Here is a 14,826-nt window from a genome sequence, read left to right on the forward strand (position 1 = left end):
GAAAGACAAAGCCCCTTGGAGTATATTGATTTCCTGAGGATACCATGACAAATTACTACAAAATTAGAGGTTAAAATGTATTTTCTCACTGTTCTCCAGGCCCCTCATATGAATCAATTTTGCTGGACTGAAATCAAGGTGTTGGCTTCTCCCAGCTTCTCATGGTTCTGCTATTCCTTGAAATAAATAAAAGTGTTGGTCACTCAGTCATGTCTGACTCTTTGCCACCCATGCTTGGTAGCCTGACAAGCTTCTCCGTCCATGGGATTTTCCAGGCAAGAATACTGGAATGACTTACCATTCCCTTCTCCAGGAGATCTTCCCAATGCAGAGGTGGAACCCAGGTCTCCTCCATTGCAGGCCGATCCTTTACCATCTGAGACACCAGGGAAGGCCATTCCTTTGCTTGTGGACAAATCACTCCAGTCTTTAAGCCAAGCATCTTCAAATTTTTGAGATCTGCATCTTCAAATCTCTTTCTTCTGTGTTTTCACATGTCCTTCTCATTCAGTATGTCAACTGCCTCCCACTTATCAGGACACATGTGACTGTGTTTCAGACCTACTCAGATATTTCAGGATAATGTCCCCTTTTCAAGCTCCTCAAGTTAATCACATCTTGAAACCACTTTCCACAAAAGGTAACATATATGGGTGCCAGAGATTATGACCTAATATATGTAAGGTCTGTTACTTCGCTGACCACAAGGAGTTAGGGAAGTAGAGTACCATTGCAAGTTTTAAAGGGATAAAAATAAAGATTTAAAGGGATAAAATTAGTTCTAAATTTTACCTATAAAATTTCTTGGGATCTTTCTCTTACACTAACCTGAAGCTCGATGACATTAAGATAGATACTCTTATCCTACAGTCTTTCTAGCAATCTTATGTTTAATTTTCCACATGGCATTTCTGCCTTACAGGGAGAATAAGCAGTGTTTTAGTAATAGCTGGACCCTGGGACTGGAAGCATGTGCTGTTGTTTATTTATTTTAACAATAACAAAAATTAAACAAAACACAAATGAATGGGTTATACAAACCCATTCTGCTTAAAAGTACTCTATGAAATGAGTTAACAAAGGAATGGAGTTGGAATGTAATACTAATTCTATTTTTATTGTAGACCACTCATGATTCCTCCTTTGTTGAGAGAGCCTAGCAATGTTTCAGGAGAAGCCTTCATCAGGGTGAAACTCAGGATGTCAGAGTTAACAGAAGAGATTAGCATTTTGCACTTTCATAGGAACATCAGTTTTGTTTCTTTTTTTAGAAGAATTTTTAACATTTATTACAATATTGCTTCTGTTTTATATTCTGGATTTTTGGCCACAAGGCATGTGAGAGCTTAGCTCCCTGAGCAGGGGTTGAAGCCTCACCCCTGCATTGAAAGTTGAAGACTTAACCACTGGGCCAGCAGAGAAGTCTCAGTTTTGTTACTTGTCTGATCTATTAACATATAAAGGATGGAAGGTGCAGGGTCATGTATTCACCCAGCTCACTCTACCTGGGACCCTAAAGCCAGTGGTGAGACTGAAAAGTATCCCCTGGAGATTAACCAGCGGTGTGTTTCTGTCTTTGGAGCCAGTGATTCCTCTACATACTACAGTCCTAATTTGGACACACAGCCCTCCCATCCATGCTCCACTTTCTGGAAATTTCACATTGCCACTAGTAGACCACATGAGGAAGCTTTGTTTCTGAACTTTTAAAACTGTTGTTGTTCAGTTGCCAAGTCATGTCCGATTCTTTGCTACCCTGTGCACTGCAGCATGCCAGGCTTTACATCCTTCACTGTCTCCTGTAGTTTGCTCAAAGTCATGTCCATTGAATCAGTAATGCCATCCAACCATCTCATCCTCTGCACTTTTAAAACAATGGTGGTGATTTATTTGCTAAGTCATGTCTGACTCTTGCGACCGCATGGACTATAGCCCTCCAGGTTCCTCTGTTCTTGGGATTTTCCAGGCAAGAATACTGGAGTGGGTTGCCATTTCCTTCTCCAGGGGATCTTCCCAACCCATGAATCAAACCTGGGTCTCCTGCATTGTAGGCATATTCTTTACTGACTGAGCTACATACAGGGAAGCCACAAAACACTAATTTCTGTTTAAAACCTGCCTGCCAAACAGAAGACGGATTCAATCCCTAGGTCAGGAAGATCCTCAGAAGAAGGAAATGGCAACCCACTCCAGTATTCTTGCTTGTAAAATACCATGGATGGAGGAGCCTGGAGGGCTACAGTCCATGGGGTTGCAAAGAGCTGGACACAACTGAGCAACTAAGCAACAGCAAATTAAATATAGTACATGATACTCTTCTCCAATTAGTGTGTTATTTTGATTGTCCTAACAACTTTAAATGTTACTTCTTCTTAAAAATTGTATCTGAAATAAAGGTGAAAGGTATTAACTCTAACCCTCCTTATGAAGTGTTTCAGTATCTCCTTTATCAGGAAGTTATATCAATGCTTGCTTTTCTTTAATCATGTCAGCAGGGTTTTTTGTTTTATCTTTTTTGGGGCGGTATGGGGGGTGGTGGGATGCTGAGGCCTAATTGGTCTTACATTTCTTCAGTCTCCACTATTGTTGCTGAGTCTTGTGTGAGGAGAATATAGACATATTTCTTTTATATCACATAGTTCTGAGCACAAAGGGGCACTTTAAAAAAAATTGCTTCTTGATCACAGTGATTTTGTAAAGTGGCAGTCATTTGATTTAAGCACATGTAAATTTCACTTCAGTTAGCAGAACTAGAGATTTAAATGAGATCTTTTAAAATGAACAAAAGTCCTTGGAAAATTTAGAATATCAAATGAATGACAATAACACTATCACATTAGGAAATTGTGTGCATTATGTTGATGTTGAAGGCAGCTTTCATCAGAGAACTGTGTAGTCAGTAGATGGCACTCTTTGTTTTATTAATATCCACTGACCACTCCCTTTACTTTTATAAAAGATGTCAATGATAGTTTATTTTTAACTATTTTAACAAAGTTCTAAAATTGCTTTTATCTAGCTTATTAAATCAATCATTTTGATTGCTTGGGATAGTGACGTTTGGGGCTTCAATTTCACCAGATAGTTCTGAATGCGGATCCAAACACTTTTTACTTAAAGTTGCTACTTTATCTGGAAATGAGTTTTCAACCTGACAGAGACTAAAAAGGGATTATTGCAAACAAGTTTCTTTTAAAAGGGTTATTATTATTATTTTTTTTTTACTACTTAGATTGTAAAATGGAAAACTGAGATAGATTATCCAATGGGGTCTAATTTAACAGAATTCATTTCAACCTCAAAATCTGGAAAGGATTCACATAAATTCTGTATTGATTAAGAAACAAAACAAAACATAAGCAAACATGGGCAAATGAAAATATGGTACGTTTCATCAAATGAATCTGCATGAAAGGATCAGAGCCGATGGTTTGATAAAAAATAGAATAGCACACAAACCCAAAGGACTATTAATATCATAAGAAACTATAATGTTTTATATCAATATAATAGTAACTGGTATAAATTGCAATGTTGGTCAACTTTGTGTGTCATGTTGGCTAGGCTATGGTCCCAGGTTTTGGTCTAACATTTCTCTAGTCGCTGCTATGAAGGTGCTCTGTAGATGTGATTAACATAGGCAATTAGTTGATATAAGTAAAAATATTTCCCACAAAAACGGAGTTGGGGAAAAAATTAGAGGTGAGACTGTGACATAGAAATCCTGCCTGAGTCTCCAGGTACCAGCCTGACGCATAGAGTTTATATTTGCCTGCTTCTACAGTTATGCGACCTAGAGAAGGAAACAGCAACCCATTCCAATATTTTTGCCTGAAAAATTCCATGGACAGAGGAACCTGGCGGGCTACAGTCCTTGGGGTTATGAAAAACTCAGATATGACTTAGTGACTAAACTATGACAATTGTCTGAACCACTTTCTTAAAATTACTTTCCTTCTCTCCCCCTTTTCCTTTATTTCTCTAATTAGTTATTCCTGCTGTTTCCCTTTCTCCAAGGAACGCTGAGTGATATAGAATGTAAATAGAAATTTACATTAATTACTTTATAACATTTCAGAAGCCACTGTGCTTATGGAATAAGTTCTGGTAGTAATGAAAAGGGAAAGACTGGAAAACAGTTGCTGAATTTAAAACAATATTAAAGGAATAAAAACAATGAGTTATTAATAGGACTAAGAGTTAAATTAACGGGAAGAAAAGGCATAACAAACCTTCCCTCAAAAGTCATTAGATGTTGAAATGCAGGCTATAAAGTCATTAGAAAAAATGAAACATGGAGAATGTGTAGGAGTTCCAATGTATGAGTGGTAAGATTTCCAAAAGGAGAAAATTTGCATTAAGGGATCATCAATTATAACATGAATAGAGGGTTTCTCAGACTCATTGTCTATCAGAGAAAATAATATTAATGGAACAAGATAAAAATATGCATTATATTCAATAAAAGAAACAAGTTCATTTACCTGCAGAGCAACAAACACAAGGCAACCTTTGACAATTCAGTAACATTGCATGCCAAATGGTAATAAGCAAACCTGCAGAATATTAAAAGGAAAACGAACATGAGACAATGATTCTGTGCCTGAACAAAATGACATGCATGTTCAAGGGCAAAATAAAAACACTAGTTTCATTTATGCAAAGCTCAGGACCATTAACTTCACTTGATTCTTCTTCTGTTACACCTGTTCTCTCTGGTCCAGTTGAACTCCTCCCAGTTCCTCAAATGAGCCTCAGACTTTGCCATCTGTTCCATGAATCTAGCTTACAGCTTCCTCTGTCTGGAACGTCCTTCTTTATTCTTCTCTTTTGTTCAGTCTTGCTATTCCTTTGGATCTCACTTAAAAATATATAAAAAAAAAATAAACATACTCTGATTACTCTTCAAAGAAAAGTCTTCACTTAGCCACCAAAGCCTACAAGCCTACAATACTTTCTAGAACTAACACCAAAAACAGATGTCTTTTTCATTATAGGGGTCTGCAGTGCAAAAGTAAAAAGTCAAGAGATACTGGGAGTAACAGGCAAATTTGCCCTTGGAGTACAAAACGAAGCAGGTCAAAGATTAACCGAGTTTTACCAAGAAAATGCACTGGTCATAGAAAACATTCACTTCCAACAACACAAGAGAAGATTTTACACGTGGACATCACCAGATGGTCAACACTGAAATCAGAGTGATTATATCCTTTGCAGCCAAAAATGGATAAGCTCTATAGAGTCAGCAAAAACAAGACTGGGAGCGGACCCTGGCCAAGATCATGAACTCCTTATTACCAAATTCAGATTTAAATTGAAGAAAGTAGGGAAAACCACTAGACCATTCAGGTATGACCTAAATAAAATCCCTTATGATTATACAGTGAAAGTGACAAGTAGATTCAAGGGATTAGATATGATAGACAGAGTGCATAAAAGCTATGGACAGAGGTTCATGACATTATACAGGAGGCAGGAATCAAGACCATCTGCAAGGAAAAGAAATCTAAAAATGCAAAATGGTTGTCTGCTGAGGCCTTACAAATAGCTATGAGTAGAAGAGAAGGGAAAGAAAAAGAAAAGGAAAGAGATACCCATTTGAATGCAGAGTTCCAAAGAATAGCAAGGAGAGATAAGAAAGCCTTCTTCAGTGATCAATGCAAAGAAATAGAGGGAAAAAAAATAGAATGGGAAAGTCTAGAGATCTCTTCAAGAAAATTAGAGATACCAAGGGAGTATTTCATGCAAAGGTGGGCTTGATAAAGGACATAAATTGTATGGAGCTAACAGAAGCAGAAAATATTAAGAAGAGTTGGCAAGAATATACAGAAGAACTGTACATAAAAGATTTTCATGACCCACATAATCACGATGTTGTGATCACCAGCCTAGAGCCAGACATCCTAGAATGTGAAGTCAAGTGGTCCTTAGGAAGCATCACTCTGAACAAAGCTAGTGGAGGTGATGGAATTCCAGTTGAGCTATTTCAAATCCTAAAAGATGATACTGTGAAAGTGCTGCAATCAATATGCCAGCAAATTTGGAAAACTCAGCAGTGGCCACAGGACTGGAAAAGGTCAGTTTTCATTCCAGCCTCAAAGAAAAGCAATTCTAAAGAATGCTCAAACTACTGCACAATTGCACTCATCTCACATGCTAGTAAAGTAATGCTCAAAATTCTCCAAGCCAGGCTTCAACAGCATGTGAAATATGAAATTTCAGATATTCAAGCTGGATTTAGAAAAGGCAGAGGAACCAGAGATCAAATTGCCAACATCTGCTAGATCATGGAAAAAGCTGGAGAGTTCCAGAAAAACATCAATTTCTGCTTTATTGACTATGCCAAAGCCTTTGACTGTGTGGACCACAACAAACTGTGGAAAACTGTGAAAGAAATGGGAATACCAAACCACCTGACCCGCCTCTTGAGAAACCTGTATGCAGGTCAGGAGGCAACAATTAGAACTGGACATGGAACAACAGACTGGTTCCAACTAGGAAAAGGAGTACGCCAAGGCTGTATCTTATCACCCTGCTTGTTTAACTTCTATGCAGAGTACATCATGAAAAACCCTGGGCTGGAGGAAGCACAAGCTGGAATCAAGATTGCGAGGAGAAATATCTCAGATATATAGATGACACCACCCTTATGGCAGAAAATGAAGAGGAACTAAAGAGCCTTGATGAAATTCAAAAAGGAGAGTGAAAACCAATAAAATATTGTAAAGTAATTAGCCTCCAATTAAAATAAATAAATTTAAATTAAAAAAAAAAAACCCTCAATATTCAGAAAACTAGGATCATGGCATCCAGTCCCATCACTTCATGGCAAATAGATGGGGAAACAGTGGAAACAGTGACAGACTTTTTTCGGGGCGGGGGGGGGGGCTCCAAAATCACTGCAGATGGTGACTGCAGCCATGAAATTAAAAGATGCTTACTCCTTTGAAGAAAAGTTATGACCAACCTAGACAGCATATTAAAAAGCAGAGACATTACCAACAAAGGTTCTTCTAGTCACAGCTATGGTATTTCCAGTGGTCATGTATGGATATGAAAGTTGGACTATATAAAAAGGTGAGCGCCAAAGAATTTATGTTCTTGAACTGTGGTGATGGAGAAGACTCTTGATAGTCCCTTGGACTGCAAGGAGCTCCAACCAATCCAACCTAAAGAAAATGAGTCCTGAATATTCTTTGGAAGGACTGATCCTGAAGCTGAAGCTCCAATACTTTGGTCACCTGATGTGAAGAGCTGACTCATTTGTAAAGACCCTGAAACTGGGAAAGATTGAGGGCAGGAGTAGAAGGGGATGACAGAGGACAAGATGGATGGATGGCATCACTGACTCAATGGACATAAGTTTGAGGAAACCCTGGGAGTTGGTGATGAACAGGGAGGCCTGACATGCTGTAGTTCATGGGGTCACAAAGAGTTGGACAGGAATGAGCGTCTGATCTGAACTGATCTGAAGGGAGGAAATGGAAGACATTGTTTTCAAACTTTCTTCTGTCCTTTAATATATGCATAGTGAAAGTGAAGTCGCTCAGTCGTGTCCAACTCTTTGTGACTCCATGCACGTAGCCTACCAGGCTCCTCTCTCCATGGGATTTTTCAGGTAAGAGTACTGGAGTGGGTTGCCTTTCCCTTCTCCAGGGGATCTTCTTGACCCAGGGATCGAACCTGGGTCTCCCACATTCCAGGCAGATGCTTTACCCTCTGAGCCACCAGGGAGGCCCAACCACAGAAGTATATCCTTGTTTACAGTGGAATGTGCACATAGGACTTCCCAGGTGGTCCAGTGGTTAAGACTCCGTGCTTCAAACGCAGGGGGTGGAGGCAAGTTCCATCCCTGCTTGGGGAACTAAGATGCCATGACTTCCCTGGTGGCTCAGATGGTAAAGCTTCTGTCTACAGTACCGGAGACCCGGGTTCGATCCCTGGGTTGGGAGGATCCCCTGGAGAAGGAAATGGCAATCCACTCCAGTACTCTTGCTTGAAAAATCCCATGGACAGAGGAGCCTGGTTGGCTACAGTCCATGAGGTCACAAAGAGTTAAACACAGCTGAGCGACTCTACTTTCTGTCTTTTCTGTGGTTTAAAGCAGATCTTAACAGTGTCCCTGTTTTACAATTTTTATTTCTCTTAACCATATGTCATAAAGTTTTGTTCTCATATAGACGATCTAGCTCTGTCTTATTCTCTTTCAATGTTCATGATATTCCATAGGTTAGACATAGTATAGTTCAAATTCCATTAATGGGCATTTAGGTAGTTTTTTTGTTGTTGTTGTTTTCTCTCCTACCAACAGCAGTGCACTAAACATCCTTCTATATTCTTCATTGAGTATCGGTGTGAATGCTTCTTTACACATTTATATCACACTTTTTATACTGAGGTATTTTAAAGTTACCTGTATGGTGTATGTTTCCCTCATAACTCAGTTGTTAATGATTCTGCCTGCAGTGCAGGAGAACCAGGTTCAATTCCTGGGTTGGAAAGATCCCCTGGAGAAGGAAATGGCAACCCACTCCAGTATTCTTGCCTGAAGAATCCCATGGACAGAGGAGCCTGGCAAGCTATAGTCCATGGGGTCCCAAGAGTTGACACGACTTAGTGACTAAACCACCACCACCACATGTATGAGGACTGTAAATAACCAAGACATGGAAATAGATTCACAGAACCTGCCTTCATTTTTATTTTCAGAAATCCTGCCACACTGCTGTCTAAAATGACTGCACCTATTTGCCACCTGTGAGCTCTCCATAAATACCTATCCCCACACACCATTGCCACCACTTCCTGTATGTATTGGAAAGTCTGGTCTGTCATTTGTCTTCATTTGCAGCAGGGGATGTCTTGCACAGAAAATCATAATTGTAGGATTATCAAACTTGCAAACTTTTGTGTGATGCTTTTTTGCATAATTACTTAGAAGACTTCCTCTCTAAAAGTTACAAGATCATGTCTATGTCTTTTATTCTAATACTTTCATATTAAAAAATATTTTAGTTTGATCCACTTGAAATATATTCTTATATGTGTTGTGAAACATGAATCTAAATATTTTAAAATGGATAAACAACTTGTAATTATAATAATAATCACTAATTTGAACAGGGCTTCCCTGGTGTCTCAGAGGTTAAAGCATCTGTCTGGAATGTGGGAGACCCGAGTTCAATCCCTGGGTCAGGAAGATCCCCTGGAGAAGGAAATGGCAACCCACTCCAGTACTCTTGCCTGGAGAATGCCATGGAGGGAGGAGCCTGGTAGGCTACAGTCCATGGGGTCTTAGAGTCAGACGTGACTGAGCTACTTCACACCAATATTGGACAACCCTTGACTGTGCCAGAAGCTTTCAATTTATTCCCACCTTATTGGTGTTTGTTTGAGGATTAAACACAGCATTTGAAAGAAGGGACAAGTAAGGTACCAAATGGTTATTGGTTTTGCCCAGTTCATACATATGTTAATTGGTAGAATCAGCATTCTAACCCTAGCAGAATGACACAGACCTAGACTATTTAGCTTTCTAAAATAATTTTCTTTTCCCACAGATTAAAGCACCAAATCCTCATAAATACATACATTTGTCGGTGGAATTTCTATTCTTTTTCAATAACCTATTCATATATTCCTACTTGACACATTTAAAACATTTCATCTGAGTGTCTTATCCACTCTGCTTACTATTTTTAATAGCTCCCTAAAGTGAAGAGGTGCTAAAAAGCCTCTTTATGAAAGTGAAAGAGGAGAGTGAAAAAGTTAGCTTAAAATTAAACATTCAAAAAACAAAGATCATGGCATCCAGTCCCATCACTTCATGGGAAATAGATGGGAAACAGTAGAAACAGTGTCAGACTTTATTTTTGGGGGGGCTACAAAATCACTGCAGGTGGTGACTGCAGCCATGAAATTAAAAGACGCTTACTCCTTGGAAGGAAAATTATGACCAACCTAGATAGTGTATTCAAAAGCAGAGACATTACTTTGCCCAGTAAGGTCCGTCTAGTCAAGGCTATGGTTTTTCCTGTGGTCATGTATGGATGTGAGAGTCGGACTGTTAAGAAGGCTGAGCACCAAAGAATTGATGCTTTTGAACTGCGGTGTTGGAGAAGATTCTTGAGAGTCCCTTGGACTGCAAGGAGATCCAACCAGTCTATTCTGAAGGAGATCAACCCTGGGATTTCTTTAGAAGGAATGATGCTAAAGCTGAAGCTCCAGTACTTTGGCCATCTCATGCAAAGAGTTGACTCATTGGAAGACTCTGATGCTGGGAGGGATTGGGGGCAGGAGGAGAAGGGGACAACCAAGGATGAGATGGCTGGATGGCATCATAGACTCGATGGACGTGAATCTGAGTGAACTCTGGGAGATGGTGATGGACAGGGAGGCCTGGCGTGCTGTGATTCATGGGGCCGTAAAGAGTCGGACATGACTAAGTGACTGAACTAACTGAACTGGCAGACCTTAAGAACCACTGCAGCCCCTTTAGCATCCCTCTTGTCTCCTCTCTCTGGAATCTCATATCTGGGCACAGACCCCCTTTTCAGTTATTTCCTTATTTGACTCAGAGAAACCTTCTGGGGCTTATCTGAATGGAGCAAACACATTCCTATCATTAATCAGTCCCCTCTCCATGGCTTTGTTCACACTACATCTTACTCCTCATCTTTTACACCTCATTTGCTGGGCAAGCATGTATTCAGTTTTAAAGATGAACATAAACAGTTCCACCTGCAGCCTTCCCTCTCTCTCCATCCCAACTAAGTCGGAAGAAAACTGCTCTTTACCTGTCGACACCCTTCCCCTGGGAACTGTATTCATTCAGTTACATAATGTGAGCATCTTAAAGACAGGATCATATCTTATTAAGTGTGTAATATAAATTGAATAAATATTTTTGAATAAATTAATATAAAACAAAGACCATAAAATTATGAGAGCAATCATATGGGTATTTATGAAATGGTGCAACACGTTCTAAAACGAGACATAATATCTTTTTCAGAACAGCATCCAGAAGTGTAGTTAACCACACTCAATTAGTTCAGAAGGGAGCAAATGAGTAACTGAAAAGATAACTCATACTACAGCATGTTTAATGAACTAGTAAAAGAGAAAGAAATTGACTTCCCTGGTAGTTCAGTTGTTAGAACTCTGCACTTCCACTGCAGTGGGCATGAGTTTCACCCCTGGTCAGGGAACTAAGATCCCGCATGCTGTGGGAGGTAGCCAAAAAAAACTAAAATTGTATAATATCTCATTGAACAATAACCCCTGATGCTGGGAAAGATTGAAGGCAAGAGGAGAAAGGGATGACGAGGATATGGTTGGATGGCATCACCAACTTAATGGACATAGAGTTTGAGCAAACTCATTGAGATGATGAACAGGGAAACCCCAGTCCATGGGGGTCTCAGAGTCAAACATAATTGGGCAAGCAAACCACAACAACAACTGATTAATCAAAAGGGAGAGAGAGAGAGAGAGAGCGAGAGAGAGAGAGAGAGAGAGAGAGAGCCAATCAAAGGAAACCAGAGAACCTTGTCTTGTGAGACTTAGATCTGAGGGGCTTCATAATTATCTGGCATTGGCTTGATGTCATACCTGCCTTCAGCCATATACATGATAGGGACTCGAGGGATATTTTAGATTCTTCACTTAAAATCCTGGTCTGAATAAATACTTGTTGAGTAAATTAATATAAAATAAAGACCATCAAATTATGAGAGCAAACATGAGGGTCTCTGAACTATGAAATGACGTAATCCATCATTTTATCATTATGAAATACTTGTGTTGAGTTACCTGTTGTGACTAAGCAGTCAACTGCTTAAGTTCCTTTGTTTGTGCATGAGAATCTTTTAAATCGTAGACCTGTGAGAACCCTTAGAGACATTCAGTACTTCTGCCCCATTGAGGAAGCCCTCAATTTCAGGCATGAAACAGGTACACAGGTGGTACATGTAGTAAGCAGACAGTCCATTATTGACTGTACACATGTTAGACTTTAATGCAAAAATGATAGAACTGATAATAGGCAAGGTGAAGATGAGCCCATCTATGTGGTTCATTGGAAAAGTGATCTCTTTCATTGAGATTTTTCCCCTTTCAGATTTTACTTTATCTTTTCTTTAAGCCTCTGCTCTCTGAGACTAAGTATTTGCTTCGTGATCTAATATTTCCTTGCTATCCTTTTCTTTCCCATGTTCATGCCATGCTCCTGAATTCTTCTAGGCCCATCATGTTTCAAATTGCCCAATATGGTAGCAGTTAGCATGGTTGAGAGTCATTAACCTTTTCTTTTGCCTACTTCCTTATGGTAGAATAACTTCATGTGCCCATAGAATAACTTTTGTATGCCCCCAAATTAGTAAAAATGAATTCCCCTCAATAGGTACATTTCTGAGTTAATTTAATTACTGTATGAGTTAATGTATGGAAGGAGATGTACTTTCACAGCTTAATGTTAGAATAGAAAGAAAATCCTAACAAATATGGATGTAATGTTACTAAAATTGGCAAAGAAAAGAACACAGATATATGCAAGGGTACTATTAATATGTTCACATTGGGACTTCACTGGTGGTTCAGTGGTTAAGAATCCACCTTCCAATGCAAGGGACATGAGTTTGCTCTCTGGTTGGGGAACTAAGATACAAATGCTGCAGAGTATCTAAGCCTGTGAGCCACAACTAGAAAGCTTGTGTACCACAAGAGAGATTCCATGTGATGTACTGAAGAACCTGCTTGCCACAACTAAGGCCCAATGCAACCAAATAAACAGTATTTTTTAAAAATACATACTTTCATATCTATTTTATAGTTCATATATGTGAAAGCCAAGATGCAGTGTGTACATACTTAAGGCCAAACCCATGACTTTTGTGTTTTGTTCCCCAGCTTCTATAGTTTTCTGAAAAGGAATTTTAAAAACTGTATAGTTTCAGGATCATTGATTAGCTTTCTAGGAGATTCTTGGTCTTGCTGGCATAAGACACTTTGCAGTTCACCCACTGGTTTCTGGAGACCAAGGCTGTGGCCAGACATGGGTGACAGTAGGTAGAGTGTGTGACTTCTTATCTCACAAGTCATTCAACTCTAAGAGTAGCCTTGAAAGGAAACAAACAAAAAGAAAAGAAAAAGCTGGGAACCCTCTAGGGGCAGAAGAATGAAGAGGTAAAATTATTTCCTCTTCATAAAGGACTAAAGGCAAACCTTAAAAGCCTGCCTCTACAAGTAAGAACAAAGATGGCCTATTAATAGTTTATTGTTATGAGCAGTTATTGGGGCTTCCCTGTTGGCTTAGACGATAAAGAATCTGCCTGCAATGCAAGAGACCTGGGTTCGATCCCTGGGTGGGGAAGATGCCCCAGAGAAGGAAATGGCTACCCACTCCAGTATTCTAACCTGAAATCCCCTGGACAGAGAAGCCTGGCAGGCTACAGTCCATGGGGTCCCAAAGAGTCAGACATGACTGAGTGACTAATACTTTCACTTATGAACAGTTAGTGTAACAATTGGTAACTTTGGTCTTACCAGGTACTTGGTACTATGAACTATTAATATTTTATCATCATAGTAAATTCTGTAAGTACTGATAGTATTCTCTGTTTATATGTGAGAGAATTGAGAACACACAACCATTCAAACAAGAGCACATGAGCAGTGCCAGTGAGAGTTGTAATTCATTTCCAGGCATTTTTACCCCAAATCCTACAGTAATAATAACCATAGGTGTGGCTCTCCAAAAAATTAAAGTATACCATGCAACATGCATGCTAAAAATATAGAAATGTACTAAAATAATATTACTAATTCATGACATGAATTACAAAACTTCATGATTTTTCTTAAAAAATAGGGAATACCTAATTGCCTTAAAAGGGTAGAAAAACAGAATGACAAGACAAGAAAAGAAAATAAAAGGGCTGTCAGTCTTATGTTTAAAAGCTGTCTAAGTAGATATAATTTTAGCAGAAGTGTCTTTAAAATATTTGGGGTTTGACCATTCAAGATATAATTAACTCACCTGTAATTGGAGCTCTATCAGAACAATTATGACAAGTGAGATGTTCTCATTGATTTTTCAGAAAGTCAGCAAATGTGTCAGTGATAGAGAAAAATCAAAGAAAAATAACAAATAGCAGTTCACCTGGAGAGAGATGGTATGTGTGTGTGTGCTCAGTCATGTCCATCTCTTTGCAAGCCCATGGACTACAGCACACAAGCTCCTGTGTCCATGGGATTTTCCAGGTAAGAATATTGGAGTGGGTTGACATTTCCTACTCCAGGGGATCTTCCCGACTCAGAAATCGAACCAGAGTCTTGCATCTCCTGCATTGGCCGGCAGATTTTTTATCACTCATGCCACCTAGGAAGCCCAGAGAGATGGTAGCATAAGCTTTAAGAAATAATTTTTAAGAACCAAAAGCTAAATCCTGTCTACTAGATTAAAGTTATCTCTTCTTTACTTCTTAAACATGTACCTATTAATCTCTGTTCTACTTTCCATAATCACTCCTCACGTATTTCATAGGGTTGAAACATCTATGTTTATCTGTCAGAAATTAATACAGCCACCTTCTATTCTTTTATTTTGATGAGTCCAGTAACTGAATATCTGCCAAAGGAATGCAAATTTGGAAAGAGAAAGAAGCAAGAACCATCACTGCTCCATTGGCAACAATGACCAGATTCTTGGGTTTTAGAAAATGACAAGAAAATATAATTTGCTCTTGCGAGTTCTTCTGTGAGTCACTGGCTCCCGGGCTGCAGCAGCCAAGATTGCTGGTGAAAGCTTTTGTGATTCTAGCACTT

This window comes from Ovis aries, chromosome 12, assembly GCF_016772045.2.
Source record: "Ovis aries strain OAR_USU_Benz2616 breed Rambouillet chromosome 12, ARS-UI_Ramb_v3.0, whole genome shotgun sequence".
Taxonomy (NCBI): Eukaryota; Metazoa; Chordata; class Mammalia; order Artiodactyla; family Bovidae; genus Ovis; species Ovis aries.